The sequence below is a fragment of the Syngnathus floridae genome, chromosome 3, assembly GCF_059516105.1.
Source record: "Syngnathus floridae isolate MCC-2025c chromosome 3, RoL_Sflo_1.0, whole genome shotgun sequence".
In the NCBI taxonomy this organism is placed as follows: Eukaryota; Metazoa; Chordata; class Actinopteri; order Syngnathiformes; family Syngnathidae; genus Syngnathus; species Syngnathus floridae.
The window spans coordinates 10,741,716-10,762,729 of NC_142415.1; the positions used below are offsets into that span (position 1 = coordinate 10,741,716).

The following is a 21,014-nucleotide window of genomic DNA, read 5'->3' on the forward strand; positions in this document are numbered from 1 at the left end:
GCATATCCTGTTCTTCGTAACTGTGCAAGGCTCGCCCGTGTTTGCCAATTTGGCAGACAGGGCTCCATCAAGCTGGGTGGGCCAACCAGCAGAAGGAGTGTCTTGGCGGAGTGACAATTTGATGGCAAAAAGTCAATTCAAACCTGCTCAGACCATGTCGAGCACCGGTGCAAAGTAAACAGACTTAGTAAATCGGGAGGCCCGTGGAAATGACCAAATTCCGAGTTTCCTCATCTGGTTTAATTAAAACAACAACAAAATTATAAACAAGTATAACCAAAATTTCCTCAAAAGGGAAATCATTTTGATGCTTGCTTTATGTCACTGCCCGTGCATGCAAACCTCCAGACAACTCACAAAGCCATCGCTGTGAAAGCCCAGGTGACTTTTGTCAAGCCAACCGGCATCCAATAATATCCTTGTGATGAGTGTGTCCCCACTGCTGGAGGAAATTTTTGATGACATTATACATTGAGACATAGTTCACAGTCATTAATCATGGTCAGACCTTGTTGATGTCAAGAAACCTTTGCAGTTCTCACATTGCCTTAACCAATACAAAATCATTTAGTGTAGATCGAACTGTAGTCAAATTTTGATCCTAAATTCTGTTGTCCTACTCTCCACCTCAGGATGTGACCTGTAAGCAGTAGTAATCACACGATAGTCATCAGTAATTATTGTCTAAGAGTAAATAAATTAATGAAAGCCAAAAGCAGAAATCAGCCGTTTGTTTTTCAAATTAAACCAGGTTCCACAGGGAAAAAGAACACGATAGGTGAAATTGTGAACAGTCATCTACAAATAAGCCGGTTAATAAGTGTGCCCTTGCGTCTGATCACCAGAAATTTGACACAGCAATTTCCCACTTGGTAAGATATACTGTAAAAAAAAAACTGTTACATCATAAAATGTCCACCTCTCAATATCAAAAGTGAACAGTATTGTAATTGTAAAAGTTGAAGCTGAAGTTATTTGATTGTGTAGCTGGACCTTGTGTTCTCTGCTTTTCGCCTCCTCCCAAATAGTACAAAACTTATGTTCATAAATTTCAAACCAATTCATCACTGAGGGAGGAATATTATTTTCATCCAATCTTGAAAGGGAACATTGATTCATGTATTGATGGGGTAAAAGTATGCTGTCATAGTTTATACTGGGCGCGGTATAGAGTTGTCCATTACTCACAGGAGACCGGCAATGAATGCCTGAGTCAGTCAGTCTATCACTATAGCGTCATAATTTATTAAAAGTAGCTGCCCACCCTCACACACACAAATTCAATTAAAAGCTTTGCTAAACAGTGATGATGAAATACAGTCAAGCCTACAAACTGTCCGAAGAGCCCATTGTAGCGTTTACCATCACTCCAATTTAAGATGTCACATGATCATTTACGTTAAAGGTTATTACCACAAAACCAGCTAATCTTCTACAAAAAAAAACTCTATGATGTCAACCCATAATTACATTAGAGAGGCTCGTTCTTCAATTAGAATGGTAATTTTCCATTACAGATGCAAGGTGTCACTGAATATTGAATAAATTGACCATTCATTTGAAACTAATGCTTTGGTTCAGCGATTGCTAATGAATATCTTATGAGCTACAAATACTAACAGTGGGACATCTATTACGTGAAAGTGAAAATGTAACTGGCAGCGAAAGAAAAGGCCCGTTAGAGAAAAATCGTCAACTAAATTCTTATTCCAGTCAATAAACCAGGAACAATACTTTAAATCAACCACGAATGAATTATTTTGGTTTAACCCAATTCATTAACAGATTGACAGAATAATACATGCTCTCATTCATTTGTGTGAAACGGAAGCTCTTGTATGCATATAGGTTTAAGTAGTCCCGTTTATAATCACAAAATTTACGAGTTAAATCATTTAAAACAAGTACCCGTTAGTTTGGTCTGAGGGATGATGTTCACCATCTCTTTCATTTGCTCAAAGCATGGAGCAGAGGATGCTTTGAGGCGAAGATGTGCTAATGGGGACAAAACACATTGTCGCACACATCCTTTACCTGTGTTGTCAAGGAGCATCACTATGAAGTGGTGATGAAGGGCAACATGATCCCACCTCAACCTGACACCTGCTGCTAATCCATCTGCCCAGCCTAACACTCCCCCGCTTCTCCTGCTAACCCCACAGAATAGGCACATTTCTATCTTGTGCAAAATGCAAGCATCAAAAAATTTACCCACAGCATTGGAAGCATCTTATTGGTCCTATGCTATGAAATTACAGAAATAAATGAAAAAATAACCAAAATATTTTTACAGGTTAACTTAATTTGACCTTCTTCAAATTTCTGAATGCATATATTGTACTATGTAAGTGGAGTCATTTTCAGAGACTCAAACTGTTGTGTGATTGAAACATTCATTATTGAACATCCTCAGAAGCAAGATTAATATTGATATCAACCTATTAAAAAAGGATGTTGTTAATTCTGCCTGTTGTGCTCAGTGTCTTGGGCGTAATCCTACATCATGTCATGCGGTTTTGCCACAGTGATTCGGTTTAAAAAATATAAACCAATATGTTTGTTCTCAGACTTGGGTGAAATGCTGATTCTGCAACCGAGTGTTATGTTTAAACTATGTTTAGGTTAGTCTGATGCATGAAAATAAACCTGCTTGTTCACAAAAAGGTCTGGCTTAGGTCAACTCTCATGACTTCACCTGCCTTATTTCCTGATTGGTGGTTTTCAGATGGGAAACAGTTCAGCAGTGTTGGTTTCAGTGGTTGAAGCTACCACACACACACACACATGCTGACACACTAACACTGCATACGCACACACATGAGGCTTCATAACAGCAATGACAAGCGGGGGTGACCTACAGTTGACCTGGGAACTTTGCCACTAAGCAGAAGGCTGAATTGACAGCCTCAGTGAGCTCCCTCGCGTAACAACCGGTTCACCAAGGGACACATGTACAACTCCATACACTGATACACTGCATAAAGAGACTTGCAATGCTGAACGCTTCTTCAACAAACAGCCAGCTGGGGATATTATATTTAATTTACTTTAGTCCCAATTAAATTTTAGAAAGGCTGCTATGTTACCACTACCATTACTTCCATCTGTTTCATTTTGATTTTTTGTTGTTGTTTTCTTAAATGTGGTAAACTGTCAGACTTCAGTGCATTACAGTAGTCTAGCCGAGATGTTACAAAGGCATGGATTACTGTTTTTAAGTACTGTTGGGAAAGGAAAGGCTTTACCTTAGCCAGCTGCCTATGATGGAAGAAGCTGGATTTAGCAACAGCACTGATTTGGCATTTGAATTTCTAATCCCTCTGCAGTTTAAGACGCAGGTTTGAGACTATAGGCTTGAGAAAAGACTCTAGGGGTCCCAGGTCAACAGGTTGTGATGTACATGAGCCACTGGGATCTTTGAAATTTAGAAAACTGAGTGACATCCAGTCTTTGATGTCCTCTGGGCAAGACATGAGTGGTATAGGACATATATATGGCTGCCATCCGTATAGCAGTGGAAAAGAATGTATTGTATTAGTAGGATGGAGCCTAGGGCCAGCAAATGCAATGAAAACAAGGGCCCCAAAATACATCCCTGTGGAACACCATACGACAGAGGGTCAGAGAGGAACTCAAAGCGACCGAGGCTAACACAAAAAGTTCTGCTAGCCAAATAGGATCTAAGGCAGTGCACGACACAATAGCATCATTTAGCCGTGCGATTTGCCAAGAGCTGTTCAGTAATAAGATGGGTCAGGACCAGACTGTCACGCCGCTACCACCCTCATCTGTCATGAAAGACATTGTCAACAATCCTCTTTGCTGCCATGATAATCCTTGTCAGAAAACACCCCTGTTCATCGTTCATCTCCAGTTCTTCTCTCCTCTGAGCTCTATTTTCTTCTATGTATATAATTGCTGCATTTTACTCTGTTCTATTCCTCGCTATTGTGAACAATTATCTCCTTATCCTTAATTCCAACATGTGTTCTGATCTTCAATTCATTTGTTATTCAGGTCAGATCATGCCTTGCCAAGAAACTCTTCATGGTTACACATTATATTCATTTATGTTTGATTTCAAATTTCATATCTAATATATCTTTATTGTATATTTCAACAGAGGCATTATTTTAGATAATATTTCAATGAATATATTTCATAAAAGTAAAAGCACAATGAAGGTCGTATCATAGTTTATGTCAAAAAGGTTCCAAATATATTCTACTTACTCTGACGATCTCACTTTAAAGATCAAGTACCCTTGGCTCCCTTGAAAGTAGTCATATAAATCTAAGCTTTGAATTTTATGATTAGGGCTTTTACTGGGCATCATGCTAAACAAGTGGTTAACACATCTGTCTCGCGGTTCTGAGGTTCGGGGCCTCTATCCACATGCCAAAAAACGTGTGTTAGGTTCTTTGTAGACTCTAGATGACTTAGATGTTAATGATTGTTATTATCCTCTTTGTTGAAATCAATAAACTACACCACAATAAACATGAAATATTAATGTATGTATAAAAAAGAAACTCTACCTACTGTTTAAAACCTTAATAAAACATGTAGTTACAGTATGCTCTCTGCAGGCTGTTAAAAACCAATAATGTGGAGCAAAACACAACAACCCATTGATTAAAGGCTTGATTAATGGATCGATAGAAACTTGCAATTTATAACTCAAAGAATCAAATATAGGACTGGGTATATGAGCGTGTTAACTTACAGCTGATTTTAATTCGATATACAGACTGTATGCAAAACTTCTAATACATTTTTAACGTTTTCCGACCTGTGGAGATGGTCCCATAAACTTAGTAAATTGCTCCTCAAATTAAGTCATGGATTCACAAAACAGCTCCACAAAAAGTTCTTTCTAGCCTTGATACTGTGCAGTACTTACTAATGTGAACATCAACCACTCCAGATTCATATAGAAAATAATGCCATCGCTGTAGCCGGACATAGCACAATCCTGGACAGCATGATGGAATTAAAAATGTGTCACTTGGATGTGCTATGTAACAGTTGGCAGCAAACATGAGAGCCATGAGGCAGCCGCATGACGTTTGTCTATTTAGTGAGTATTAATGGGCCCTGGGCAGATAAATTATGAAAAAGGGCAGTGCATATCTTGGCTTAAAAGGTCTGTTCTCCAGGCTAATTACCACAAAGCATATCAGGTATTTGAAAGTTGGCCAATGAAATGGCATGCCATTTGAACAATTTTGTGTTCAAGCTATGCCTGAAGAATTTTTACCATAGCTGGAGCATGTAGTCTTTGCAAAAGCACGCCGGGGTTGTACAAGACTTTTCCGCTATCGTTGCAGTGAGAAAAAAATGACATAGTGAACGTAAATGCCATATTATTATGGGGCTTGTAATAATCAACATTAAATTGCTGCCTGCTAAGATTTTTTTTGTCCGTGAGCACGGGTTTGAGAAGTGTAAAAGAAAGTGTATCAGAAGTACTTTTGATTGCATTACCAAACGGTCCAATCAGCTCAGTGCTAGATATGGCACACCATTCTCGTTGATGGTGAAGATGGTTGAAGTGCCCGGTTTCATTTGACCATAGTCTCATTGCTGAACCATATAATTTCCTGAAAGTGAGTCTGTTTTGGTAATGGTGGAGGAGTAAGTCACACATTTCCACACGGGCATCATAGTCTTGTGCTTGAAGCCTTTGAACAACCTTAAATCGGTATGGTTTATCACTCTGTGAAGCATCCCCTGGATTGAGCCTATTTTTCGTTGAAGAGTTCCGCTGCAGGTATCTGACTAGACTTTCCTTGGCTTTTTGCGAATGGCTGCTATGAGTTTGTTGTTTTCATCATGACTGGTAGTGTCAGGGCTTCTGCTGCATCGCTTGTCTAGAGACAAATCCCGTTTCGGAAACTTATCATGGATAGTGTACATATCCGAACGTAGTGTGACAGTGAAGAAGCTTCTTAAAAAAAATTTCTTCCCAGGTGGCAATTGTGCAATGCTTCCTCAATGTCAAATTGCAAGCCATGGGCAAACTTACAAAAATTGTGAAGCCTAAGGCAAAGCTGTCAAATGCTGATGACCTTACATCTGTTTGACTGATAGCTAAAACAAAACAGAAAAAAATGAGTTCTTGAGTGACTTTTGGGACACCTCATATGTAAACTTTTCACTCTGACTGTATTTTATTATTCAACTCTATTCTCCCAGGATTTTACCAGCTCGGTCAGGTGTGGAAATGCACACCAGCGCCAGCATACAGAGTAGTCTGATGTACTATACAAACATCTAGGTAAGCTACAATTCCAACAGTTCTTTCACAACCCGTTCCAAAATTATTCATATGGGGATGAATGCAGTTTTCTTGAATGCAGACAGAATTAAAAAATTTAAGAAAAGAAATCTGTGGCGTCATATCTGATCATTATCAGCCAAGGCAATATTTGTGATTCTCCTGGGAAGTGTGCCATAGCACAATATCACAGTGACACAATGAGTGAAGCATCCAAACATAATATATGTCTTCCTTCCATGCTGCTATAATATGATATCCAGTCTGAGAATATCAATCTTTTTGCCTATATTAATTACCAAGACTTTCTGTCATATTAACGTGTCGTGTGTATTAGAGTGCGTTGTCGTGCACGTGTGTGTGTATGCTGGTGCATTGTTGTGCACGCGTACATCAGGTGGGATCGTTTTTACTCCCTGATGGATAAAACCGTTTTGCTTCAGATAGAAGAGATTTATGAGCATGGCGCCCCCACACACAGAGACACCCACTGACAGTTAGAGAGATGGTTGTGCTGGAGAGGAAGAAAGGGAAGAGGACGGAAGGCAAAAGAGATTGGAGGAGAAGGCAAGCTGTGAGCTGCAAAGATATAAACAGGTGAATAATTTCCTCTTCGCTTTCAGATTGTTTCCTCATCCCTCAGCATGGCCCTCTCCTCAGAGAGAGAGAGAGATGGGCTGGAACTGCAGCGTCTTGCTAAGCAGCCCTGCAAGACTTTCTGGCACAGATGTATAGCTTGGCTCCTCTCGCTCCATCGTGCACTGCTGGTCGCCTCGCGCCACTGGCCAAGCTGTTAAAATGCACAGCTTTATCCTCCCGCCTGAATTGCATTAGCTCTGGGGCTGTCATAAACTGGTACAAGCAGTAGCCGTTAGAGACGCACTCACATTGGCTAAGAACAGCCTTTATGTGGACATGCTCTCATTCACTCACAACAATATACTGTGTGCATACTTTGGCCGCAAACAGATGCATTCATAAAAGCTTGTATCCTGAAGGTATGAGTGCGATGACCTTTGAAAATATTCCTTTTCCTTCCAACGGACACATTTTTGTTCCATTTCCCATTCTGTTTGGCAAAGTGAAAATATAGATGAGGAGGTTATGTGAAATACATACACATTTATTGTAGAAGCATTGTCAAGTCCGATGACTCACATCTCAAGGCATGACTTGTTTTTTTGTTTGTTTTTTTGCATTTACAGACCATTCAAAAATGGGAACCCTAAACTTAAATAGAATGTCAAGGTAAAAGAGGACAATTGGTCCTCCAGTAATTTTAGTAACTGGGCGTCTATTATGCCACTAATTTGCAGTGTGTGTGTTTGTGTGTGCGTGCGTGCGTGCGTGCTGTAATGGGTTAAAAGCAGAGGTCGAATCATGCCTGTCAAAAACAAATACAGCTATTACCGACTTTAATAAACTCGTGGAAATAAGACACTGTCCAATGTTTTTGCTTAATCCCAGTGAACTGAGTGTTGTGTTACACAAGGCACTAAGTGTTGTGGCAACACACTTAACTCGTTCAAACCATGTGCAAGCGCATGGTGGTTAATGTGTCAGGGTTTGAACTGCCATGCATTTTGCAATTTGAAGTCCATTAAAAGGGATTACCTTTGCTAAAATCAGCTGCAATATCCGACCGTTTGTTTTAATGGGATTTGTGTTGGGAACAAGGCTTTCCTCTGTCCTGTCGACGGGAAGCCACAGTGGAAAAAGGCAAGTGAGCAAACAAGGCGAGACAACAGCCTGCTTTTCAGACAGAGCGGCAGTGACACCTCTCTCAGCCAGTCTCCAGGCTGTCAGACCCAAGAAGGCTGTCGCCTCCCCTCTCTCAGTGTCATTGACTTTTTGCTGACTTAAAAGCACTGAAGCTTGGCCCGACTGCAATGATGCATTGTTCTGGAGGAGTTATCATACTGGATAATATTCTCCTGAAACACACTCTTAAAGTTGACCTGAAAGAATGGAGCCGGCTGCTTCACTTTCTCTCTTTGGTTGCTAGGTTTGAGTTCCCCACACAAGATCACTGGAGCCTTTATAGGCTTCTGGCATCGGTTCAGCTCTCCTCTTCTGTCTGTGACCATGAGAGAGTGGGAGAGGGCAGCACAAGGAAAAATCCTTCCACTCTCTCAGGGTGGCGTGCTGGGACTTCCAATGTGCCCCAGTCTTTTACTGGCAGATCTAATCCTTCTGATGGCGAGTTCCATCAGCTCTGCTCTCTGCCTATGACCTCAATCTGTCTCATTAAACCATAATTGGGAATAAGCGAGTGAACCTGCACCTGTGTGCCCCTTTGCTAAATCACACACTGGGATTTCTCACCCACAGCTAAAATAACATAGGCAGATCTGAGCTAAGGCTGAAGCGAAGGTTGTTCTGTGGCATTCGGGTATTTCAAAGCGTTCGCCAGGGGCTATGTTACGACTCTCGAAACTGAAGCCCCAAAATGACACGTGCTGCAAGAATGTACTCTTTCATACCTTAAGAAAAACGGGGGTGACTTTATTCAATGGTATGTCATCATAAATCATTGGCAGGATATAAATGGTAGTCACTCATGGTTATAATGGACATCCTGCAACAGGAGTGCATTCAGAGACATGTGCAAAGACTATGAAGTATATAATATTCAACTGACGCAGTGTTCAACTTACTGATTTATTGGGCGCTGCTAAAACAAGGTCCAATGATGTACTCCAGTCCAAGCATGAGTCAACCCATTCCCACTGAATTTGAGACTACAATGACATCAGTGGTTATCTAAGTTAGCTAGTTAGCATTAGCTATACCCTGAAAACGCATCTTTTTTACCCTTTCCTGCTTTAGAGTGACTCGTTGTCAGCCATGAGTACACATGCATGCTTAGGAGCTTCACGTTGGCATGGTGGCTTTAGAGCGCCTCAATGCAGTCGTGCAGAAAAGCACCGCAACACCCCAATAGGATTTATTCCATCCACCGGAGATTTGTGGATACATTTCACAGCTCAACATTAAAGAAAGATAGACAAGACAAAGCAGTCTCCATTTTTCTGGGTCTTAGGTGTTTGATTGACAGTTGAAAGTTATGTTAAACATGGTCACTGAGCATTAAGTGGAGTTGGTCACAGCATTCAAGAGTGGACAGAACATTTAGATTTTTCTATATTTTGAATCCTTGTTTCATATGATTAGTGATTTTTTCACTATGGCAAAATATATATTGGTAAACCCCGATTACGCGGGTTTCTTCCATAGTGTGCATTGGCAGAACAGCAATAGGTGTGTCAGCTACATCATCGTCAAGCATCAGCATGACATCATTCCCCAATGAATCACAAGGAGAAAGGTCACACACCCTTATTTTGAGTGGTGTTGGGCAGCGGCTGGCAATTACTTTCCCTGGGGGCATATAAGAAACTGAAATGGTTGTTGAAGGCCACAGCAACAAGCCAACCTCAATGGTGTTTAATATTAATTTTGTGTTGCAATATAAAGTGTAACCTTTTGTTAAGCAACAGATAGCGGGGATCTATGTGTATTAGGAGTCATAACCTTGAAACACAGATGACATTATTATGGTAAATACATATACAATAATAACACAATACATTGTAGTTTTCTAATGGAGGAATGTGAAAAAGTGGAATCATGTCATTTGATCAATTTGGTGACTCTTCATTGTTTGAAAAGTGAAACAAAATAACCTCAATGAATTGTACTGTAATTGCTCCACATTCTTCCCTATTTTTTGTTTCATTATTTAGACAAAAAAACTGTTCTTCAAATTTACATGTATTATAATATTCATCAAAGTGAATATGGCATTTTTGAGCCATAGAGGCAAAATGTTTCCAATGTTAAATATGCACTTGAATACATACAGTATATATATTCAACAAATATCCTTGGTTAAAAAAAAAAAAAAAAGAACATTTTTTTCACCAACTGTTGGAAAACAATGCAAATCTTACTCACTTATGTACCCTGCCTATTACTTTCATGGGAAAACAAACGTATGGGGGACTTCTAGATTTTTTTCCACTTAAGAGGTGTGCCGTGAATGAAAAAAATGTTGGGAAACACTGCATTACACCACCGGAAATGAGTCACCTGGTTGAGTGTCACAATAACATCGGATATTGTTTAAATGTATGTGTGAGGGAGACTTTAGTATTTGTCAACCTCTGAAATTATTAGAAGGATCACTGCAATATTTTGGATTTTATGGACAGTAACTAACGTGTTTGACAGTTGGCTGTCGTAAGCGAGGAAGACATTTTGCTGATAAAATTCAATATGACATTGAGCAATGTGAGGCTTGTTTACATTAAACGTCCCTGTCATGTTATTAGCATGCAAACAGATAGAACTGCTTGAACCTAAATAATACAGTGTCCTCCTTCTTAACAAAACACGGCCAACTTTATTACTTGGCGAGTATTGTTACCCCTCAGAGCTTTTCAGATTCATCACGTCTAAAGCGAGTGCAGAATATCGCAAAACGTGTCGCTGGCCGCTTTTTTTGGTTGTCCTCCTCGCCCGCTATAATGGCGGCAAGCGAAATTGAAATGTTTTCTCTTATAAGCTGCAACAACTGGCATTCCCACATTGTTAAAATCTGCAACTATTGCAGAAAGTGGAATCGTACCAATAGTCCCCATAGAAATATCACCACTATCACTATACCGGGAGCACTTCCCACATTTCATGCAAAGCCGTAGGAATAAAATGGATATACACTTGCACATAGAGTTTGTTTTCAGACCAATGATCTTACTGGACTAACCCGATGCACAACACTAACGACTTCTCTCCTATGCATTTTTATACGAAAGGGTTCATAAAGGACAAGTGAAGGTCTCTCAGTCGTCACCACTGCCGTACATCTCACACAGTCATGTCAGTCTGACTTCATTTTTCAATGCCACTTCAGAAGAATAGAAAGCATACAGCCAGCCTTCCATTTTCTATACCACTTATCCTCATTTGGGTCAGAGATATGTTGGAGCCTATCGCAGCTGGGCAGGAAATATACGAGGACATTGAAATAAGTGGAACTGTCGCGAAGTTATGTTGTATTGAAATGAAAGACTACACAATATTACCATAGTGCTTTGTGTGTGGGCATATGAGGTTCAGCTACCCTCAAACATTGTGTCCTGCCCAAGACTTTAAGGTAAAAATACTACATCTTGAATAAAGCTTATCTGGAAATTCCAATTCCTTTATTTTGACATGATTCGGAAAATAATCTCTTGCATTAAGTAAAACAACCTGAGAGGAGTCTTATACTTGAATAACAATGTGTGCTTTTTTATATAGCGATACAGTTCTGCTCACCTGCTTAACACGGTAGCAGGGGAAAATACATATTTATAGACATATATCCAACCACATATTCACATTGTGTGATGAATTTATATCAAATCCATATTTTGCCTCAGTGGCCATAAAAAAATCTCATTCAGCAGACAAAACCACAATACATGCCAGTGTGTGACTATTATCAAACAGGTGGAGCCAAATAAAACTACGACTGTTGTGCCGTTTGAATTTTAGATTCGCTCCCTCAGCACCTTTACTGTCTCAGGCAGTACAGCACAGCCCAGGCTATGTTTTGCTGGAAGGGAATATTTTGCAGGGTTATGCCATGGTGGTTGCATATAAATTGATTTTTATCATATCTTTTGTTTTTTTACACTCCTTTATCATTTCAAGCTGGATATACAAACACTGGCAAAAAAAACCCAACAAATATACAATGTCAATCATTCAGTGTTAATAATGGTGAATATAAATGTAAATAAGACCGAAAACAAATCACTGGCTTTCTGACAAAATCACTGTAATACAGAAAACAGACATGATTGATGTGCACAATATCATTTAGGTGGGCTGAGTTGAGGTAAGATAGAAGCTTGGTCTGGTTCAGATGTGCATTAAAAAGAACGCAGTGGCAGCTTTAATTCAATATCTGCAGTCTATATTTACCAGAATGATTGGCTGCATTGTGACTTCATACTTGAATTACTTTTCTTGCCTGCGCTGAAGGACAGAGTGCTGAGTTTTAAGCTCAATTGCATGTTTACAGAGGATGAGACAAACATTGTTTAATGCTTTAAAAGAACTCTGTGAACTCTGACTTTGCATGCATTTGCGGGATTTGATTAATCAGCGGAACCTCAGTTTTCATGATTAATCTGTTCCAGAAAGTTCAACTCAAACCAAATTCTATGAAATCCAAAACAGTATCTGACAATGAAAATCCAGTTAATTCAAACTACAAATATTAACCAAAAAATCCATGTGGTTTAGCTTTTCCAATTAAAAAATTAAAATAACTAATCAAATGGATAAATTTAACATTTCATTTTCACCGAGGTGAGCGAGGAGAAGCTTTTATCAAGTTCTTCCATGAATTTTGACAGTATAAAATTGATGTCGTATTTTGTTAAAATAGTTCAACAGACAGAAAGCCGCATATTCATTCGTTCAGCGTTTGTCAACAACTCAAGGTGATAACAACCCTCCCAGTCTGTTCCATGACACTCAGACAATTTGGGGCAAGCGTAAGAACATAACTTCAGTTCCACCAATTGTATTTGGTCTTATGGTGGTTTATTTGGCAGTCACACTCAAACTATTTGGTGCTTGCTTATTAATGTGACTGTTAAATAAGCTATAGGGTCAAGAAACTGGGGTGAAACTAATTAGTATATATAATTGGTATAATAATAATTTTATTTTGAAGGTCTGACTTTTGACAGGATATGGTGCGCAGATGTTGCCTCAGTATGTATAGATCAGAGTCGAGTGGAAGGATTACTGCTTTGAGCTGTTAGTAAAAGTTTGCATTGTGGAATATACCTTGCCATCTGGTAAACCCGTTAAAGACGATAAATAAAATGATTTAGTCGATTGAGCATGCATTCTGGGAAATGAATGGCCAAGTCACAGGAAAGAAGTAGATGCAACCAGGTCAAAGGTTTAGATGAAAAAAAATCTGAGAAACCCAAGTCATACAAAATAAGTGATTTGGGGACTGTCCTTTTTAAAGAAAAGATTATTCAGCTTCTTTTTGCCTGCATGCTTCTTGTTGTTTTGTTTCAAATAAATCCACAACAATACCTTGCATGGTAATCTAATTTACACAGTCATTCTCTTGAATTTCCTGATGGCCATGGCTAGTTCATTTAAACCTCATAACAATGACAAATCAGGCCAACTATTGAGCATTAGAAAGTACTTCCCATCATTGTGTGTTCACCACTTACAGTACATAAGAGAGTGTCAGTTGTCTGACACACACACACATTCGCCCACACAGGCTGGCAAGATCGACTATGAGGGACACTCAGAATAACTCACTTGGGATAATTTTGAATGTGACAAAAGCAGATTCGCCATCCTCATGTTTCACACTATTTCCTGGTTAGCCACAGACATCTTGTCTGGACATGCAAACATTGTATCCATTTAATCCAATAAAGAGTGAGCAGTGAGCACACATTCATGACAGACTTGACTGGAAAATAATGACAAGCCAAGAAAGCAGTCTCTTCTCTTGCATGCGTTATTAGGCCGTATGCCTAATCATATGAGATCTGACGCTTTCATCAGTGGATTGTGTCTGACTTGTCCATAAGATCATTTTAAGCATCAATCTGTTCCTGGTCTTGCAATGCTGACAGCTGCTCTGAAGTTTTTTTTCCTGAGCCCTTCACCGGAGCAAAGCACCACAGACAGTGGACAGTCAGTCAGATGAGTTGCAAGTGAAGCTTCTGAGCATGTCAGCGCTGGTAAGGCAGACAGCTGGAACCAGATGAGTCATTTCTGATCTGTCTAGCTACTACTCAAGGGAGCAGAGTGAGACCACATGGGTAGAGGACAATTGCTCACATCTCAAAATGTTTGACAGAAACTGCCATGTACGATACATGTGTGAATGACACCATGAAGTGACTTAGTTGAGAGGGACACGCGATGATGGAACATGTTATTTACGAGATAGACTCTCTAGTGTGGAGATTACACACATTTTGTGGCGCTCAAACAAAGTTGTCATTGGACAGCAACGATACACTGACTCCTGTTTATCTACACTTCCATGGTTATTTCTTTTTCCATTTGTCGTACTTTCATTTCAAAATTGCGGAAGGGGAAGGTGGTTAAGGCACTTTTCACTACATTTAAGTCTAAACCCACCAGATCATCATCTACCAATAAATATAACAAACTTTTGACATTTTATTCAAAGGTATAGTTTCAATGGTGAAAAACCCAAATTCCTTTTTTTTTTTTAACCAAGATGACCCGGGTTTATCAGCTGATAAAACTTCCCTCATTTCACCTGATTAATTTCTTCCTTTATGGTTTCGTGAACTCTCCCTCTTTCCCTTCAACTGCTAATGTTCGCAGAGTCTCGCTGTGATGTTATTGCATGCGGATTTTCCTGACGGCAGCCATCTGCCTGTCCCACCCCCGCTTGTCATTAGCCCATCTCCGAGATGATTCCCAACACATATAATTGGCTACAATCTGTCTGTCTGCGTTTACTGCCAACCAAACATCTGAACAGCCCAATCCTCTGATGAGTGGACGGCTGGAAACGTCTTCTGTCCGTCTTCTTCTTGTGATGCCACCGACACCTCCCCATCCTACTTCTCCACTTCCCTCCATCTTTAGCCAGATAACAATTTTCTTCACTTTGTCACATCTTCCAAGTCATCATGTCTGAAAGTAGCGCTCATCGCTCCCCTTCCTTCATATTTTCTTCCCATTTTTTGTTCCCTCTCGCAGGGCCACATATCGCCTGGTCCTCCGAGAGAGTGAGCGATGTGCGTGTCGCTCATGGTGGCAGAGGGAGCAGCAGAGCCTGACGTGAACATACGCTATGAGAGATCCCATTTATAACACTGTCTCCTAATGAACAACACAGTGAATGCTACATGGAGGCAATTACCATCAGGAACCCATTGGAGGAATAAAAGTCTTCTTACTGCAAAGTAGGGAAAGTCAGAAAGGACACTGATTGAAAACTTTTCAAGACGACTGCAAATTGACACTAGTACATTTTCCACTCTTCAGCTCCAACTTGGCCTAAACCAGGAGAGCCGTAGCCAGATAAGCCATCTGCATCTCTAGCATCACTGATTGTTTCAATTGGCCTGTTTTAATCTTCATTCCATCTTCGTCAACAGTTTCATGCTATTACTATGTTGCTAGGCCTCGTGTGACCTTCATCAAGAACACTTGGGTGTCAAACTGACATCAGGAAGAATGACAGTCCATTATGAGGAAAAGAGCTTACAATCCTGTCAGTGGGTGAATGTAGCATTAAAATGCTTTTATAGGACACTGGGGCAGGTGGCGGCAGGTGGAGAAAAGGCACAGAGAAAATCTTTTTATGTTGGCTGAGAGATGAAATTGACTGGCTGTGTCTAGACGTACACAGCGATTTTCAAATCAAAACTAAAAATCTTTTATCATGGTTAGCTTCATGATGCATAATGATAATAATAATGATAATAATAATAATAATTTATGGAAGAACTTGATAATGATTTGCATTTTTCAATATACAATTTATGCCTTTGCTGATTTTTTTGTCTTGAGCTATGAGCAAAAAAAAAATCGAGATGAGAGTATTTCTGCTGGACGGCACCAGTAAACCACAAAATCCATACACTGCCAATTCCTATTGTTTTCCTTGCAATGGATCCGTTTATCCGTTTATGGCATGAATGCGTCAATAATCTTTTTTTTTTTTTTTTTTTTTGCCATCAACCAACTTGGAGCCCACAGAAGAAGAAAATGGAAGGACAATAACATCATTTTGTGCTCTCTTCTGTTTGCAGGTTATGTGGAGAGCAAATGTTATTACTGTGTTTTCATACAGTGCACAACTATGGAATGAAATTTTCCTCTGAAAAAATACGTTTGGGAAAATGAACTAGTGTTTCGTTAAGAGTACTGGAACGGATTAATTGCATATATATTAATAATATAATAATAATTTGATATTCATATCAAAGGAGAATGCTGATTTGATATACAAGTGTTTGGAGATACAAGTGAGCTCACTGAAAAAAAAATAATTAACTGAATCACAAAAAAAAAAAAAAAAAAAAAAAAAATTGAATCACATTTTCATCTCCCCAGACAAAAACATATGCATGCATGGTCTGTTTTCAACTGCCAGTTTTGAAATATGTAGTGGCGGCCTATATATTGGTCTGTAAGCAACCTCTGAATTTTGGAAAAGTCGTAACCCTGGACATAATTTTCCAAAAAAGTCTGTTTCAAAGAGACTTAAAACTTTCATAAGAACAAAAAAAACCCCACACACACATTCTGCCCTACTGTGCCGATAAACATGAATAATTGATGCAAACTAGGGTTTGTAAAACATTTGGGCCTCCCTTTTTGGCTTGTGGCTGTGAGTGGATTACAGTATTTGGAAAGAATAAACAATGAATTACATGCATTTTGATACTCCCTTGTAAGACTTTCTTCTTTGCAGCTCAAGACAAGGAGCTGCTGCCGGTGAGTTCCATCTTGGTCACCAGCTAATCCTAGGGCACATATTATAGACCGGGGGTCACCATTTCCATTCCTCGGGATGCGGTGTCCTACATGAGTTATATATCTCCCTGCTGCAACACACCTGATTTATTTGACACCCTGATCCGGTCTCCAGCCAATCGCAGGGCGCACATAGACGACATACCATTCACACTCACACATTCCCACATAAGATACGACGCTAAAACTCAGAACGGTGATGCAGACATGCTGTGCACTACTGCATTATGCTGTCAGAGAGAAGATCACCATGTCAAATGTTATCTGATAACTGCGAGCAGGACAGATGGGCACGAACTAAGAACTGCTGACGACTGAGACGCACACATTTATATGAGCATGGGGGCGCTATCAGAAAATGAGAGAAATCCTGTTAAAAATGCTAAAGAGGCAGAGCTCAGATTGTCTTTCTTCTCCCACCTGCTGCACACCTCCTACCACCACCCCGCAAAATATGCACAGTAAGAAGGCGAGTGCAGGTTAATTAGCAGGAAGAATATGTTCTGGGGCTGAGAGACAAACAGGAAATGTTTTTTCACTGGCCCTCTGCTCACTGGCAGATGCTCGCTCTGCCAGTGTCGCGACCCGACTCAGCGCACTTCTGGAGAAGGAAAGAAAAAAGAGTTTCCGAGCAAGCAGGAGACAGTTGGAGCAAAAACAGTTATATTAAATGGATGACTAGAGAGATCTTATAAGTCCCAGAAAACGACTGTCGTTCTGTCGTTTATGCTCATAAAGCTCCTCAGTGTTGGAGGATCGGTCCGTGGAGTTTGGTCCATATGGCTGCTGAGGCACAGCAATGAAGGAGAATTCCCAGAGGTTTCTTTTAGTGTGAGTGAACAGTGTGACTGGAGGGTTCTCAAGGTTATCCTGTTGTTGAGCGATACAACGTGACTGTGGAAACACAATGGGGCATAATAGAGTACTATGAGCAGTCTACAGGGACAGAAAATGAGAGTACTTCTTGCAGATGTTTGTGAGCCAGTTGTTGCGTAAACATGTAGGATGAAGAATTGGATAAAATAAAAAGGAGTCTTTAATCGTTTGGTGCTGTTGTCCTAGCATGGGGGTGGTGGTGATACACGTCTTTGATAGAGTAACTTGATAACGTCAAGTGAAGGGCAATCTGGCTCCACGTACACAGTGAGAGGAGGAGCTTTGTATAAACTGAAAGGAAGAAAGAAAAAGAACAAACACATTCTGAGACTTTGAGACTGTGCATGCCTTTCATTCAAGGCAAAAAGCGAGAAAAAGCAAGTCAATTAACTAGCTGACACATGGATATGCTTGGTTGGAACCAAGGAACACACAGGGAAAATAAATCAGTGAGTTAAAAGTTCTATCTTGAAAAGGAGACAATAATCAATACAGTTATTGACAGTTTACAAAGAAATGTTCAGCTTCAACAAAAATTCGTCAAAATTACCAAATTCCCGAGGAAAAATTATGTCAATACATAACCCTTCTATTTCGTTAACTCACACCAATTCAGTACAGCAGTACTTCAAAATATTCTGGTCACATTTCTTAAGAGCCCAGTCACAATGGTTAAGTGGCTTTATAAATAAAGCCGTAGCTCCACTCTAGTGGTGGAGTCATACATGATGGGAGGGGATATAATATATACTGTATAATATATACTGTATAATATACTCTGATGAGGTTAGAGGTGCAGAGTGGAAAAGGAAAATGTAGTCTGGCGGGGGGTTTAACTTCATAATTATAATTTCCATCTCTCATATGAAAATGCCAGATGAAATACTTTTCTGTCTGCTTTCAGTTTAAAGTTCAAGGTAAACTCATTTTTCTTCCTCTTGTGCTTCTGTCCTTGTGTGAAGATGCAGCTGGGTTGGCATTAATCATCCAGATTAATGACCGGTATTGCCAGTTACCTTTAAAAAGTAATCAGTAATCAGATTGTTTACTACTTATGACTTGACTCTTTACTCAATGGGAGACTCATCGTCACCACAAAAGTAATGGACATACTCATTACTGAAAACTGAGGTGGTTTTAGATGTATGTCACCGTTGGCGAATCAGACAGTGGCCCCATCTGTCTTTTATTGGACACTCAGAACGAAGGAGCTAGAGCAAGCAAGTATAGTTAAAATGTGAAGGGAGTAATCAATGCTACTATATCAGATGACTTTATGTGCTGGGCCAGTTTGGTTTGATTTAGCTGCGCATAATTCCTTCAGGGAATACAGTAAATACAAGGAGGAAGCAAAGCGAGTGGAAGCCAAGTTGAGCTGTGATCCAGATGAATGATACAACGAAGGGCAGCCAACAGAAAGTAATGTATGAAGGTTCTCATCTTGGCTGACTGCATGCTCTGCTGAACATCATCAGAATTGCACCCCAAACTGATTCAACACACACATGAAAAAAAAAACCTTTTCAGGACCTTCACTCACTTGCCTGCGATGTATCTGCAAAATATGTCATTACTGAGGAACACAGAAAAACTCTACTGGTAACACCAGTTGCCAAACAACATTCTTGGGCTGGAAATGAAGTTCAGAAACAGAAGAAATATCTTTTCATTTACCTTTTCCTCAGAAGTAATCGAAGCCAAATCGATCATCTCAGTCAATAAATGAACAATAGAGCGTGTACGCTGTTAACGGATTTTTGCGATGAAGCCAGGGGGAGAGCTCATGTCTTTAACAAGGCATGACATTGAGAAAGAGTAATAGCAACCTTGTGTTTTCTCCTCGTGAATCTCAAGACTGATTCAGTACAATTCCATTAGCCCTCCTCCTCTTTCTCCTCCAGCTGAGAGCTTTCTGTCTGTCATTCATCACCAGCTGCAGAGCCACAATGAAAATTAATTTTCCCCACCATACATCCATTCCCTTCCCTCACTCAGTGTTCCCTGCTCCACCCTTTACTTTCTTTATATGATTAAACTCTAATTCCAGTGCTTTCGTCTCTACCTGGATAACAAACGTGAAAGTGTCTGTTACTTCTGGTCGCTTACTTCTGGCCCCTCGTACATTTGCAAAAATAGAAGAACTGATTAAAAAAGGCTCTGGCTCATTTCAGTGGCACAACAACAACCTATTCCAGTAGGTTTTAATTCAATTGGCTACTCCACTTTATTGCCTGTCAGTAGGAGCTATATTAAAATGTGTGTGTTGGGTTACTTGTGCAAAACAACATGAAGCTTTGTTAATGATAATAGTTTGACGATACTTTTTTGCAGATATGTAATAAAGCCTGTTTGCTTTTCTCATTGCGATTCTTCAGATATATTGAAGCGACTACAGGCTACCTTTTTGTAGCTCTCCGCACATTTTGGTGTTTGGCTATTTTTTGGGACAATTGACCCTGTTGAGACGGCGGTGGTAGCCTTGGTGGCAAATATCTCTTAGTGCAAAACTCAAGAAGTTAATGTGAGTCTAAAAATAGGATTCATTTAGACAAGCTGAAGAAATAATTCCTGTGACATGCTGGACTGATGAATCCTCGAAATCTTCTGGTTGGTTGTTGCCTTACTGGGCTACGATAAAGTGGACTGTTGAAGCAAAAACTGAAGATACATCCACAACTTCAACCCAATTCCAAAATAACCATTAAAACAACACATTCAAGCTAACAAGTAAATCTTAGAACAATAGAAGAAAAAAAAAATAGAATAAATCTGTATGCAGATTTGTGTGATAACAACAACAAGCCGGATGCTTAGACATGGACACAACCTAGCTGACTCCCTGGTGGGTCACTGATTAGCTGCAAAGCACAGACATAGTAATTAACAGATTGTATGCGAGGGAGGCCATCGTTCCAGAGTGACCCACTGTCCAAAGCTCTCAAATGAGCAGAGCTTTAGTCTGTCAAAGACAGGGCTGTCACCTCATAGCTTGTGAGTGGATTTGGTCCAAACAGCCCCTAGGCCCACTGTCATGCTAGATAAAAGTTTGGCCACCCGCATATGCACCAGGTGGACCTGTCAGCAAATGGAAGAAGACTGCAGACTGGAAGGTAGAATAATGAAAGCTAGGCCAGGCTTGGGGAACTGATGGCGAGAAGAAAAATGCAAGCTCAATTTATGTTTTTTGTCAAGTCTCTACAGTATTTAACCTGTAAACAAACATAGTGGAATTCTCTCGATCTGGTGTTTGTCGACTTGCTAAGTGGGTGTAGAGGACAGAGAAGAGAGGGAT

At 40.0% G+C, this 21,014-nt stretch overlaps 1 long non-coding RNA gene across 3 annotated transcripts in view; it reads right to left on the reverse strand.

Annotated features, from left to right (window-relative positions):
- LOC148400486 (uncharacterized) overlaps positions 1-21,014 on the reverse strand; it is a 205,558-nt gene that overhangs the window by 34,446 nt on the left and 150,098 nt on the right. Inside the window, exon 5 of one of the 3 annotated variants that reach the window (XR_015857522.1) lies at positions 17,493-18,013. The exons of the other annotated variants lie outside the window; for them this stretch is intronic. This is a non-coding gene — a long non-coding RNA (uncharacterized LOC148400486). Of the gene's footprint in view, positions 1-17,492; positions 18,014-21,014 lie in introns of those variants that run through there. 3 annotated transcript variants of the gene reach the window in all.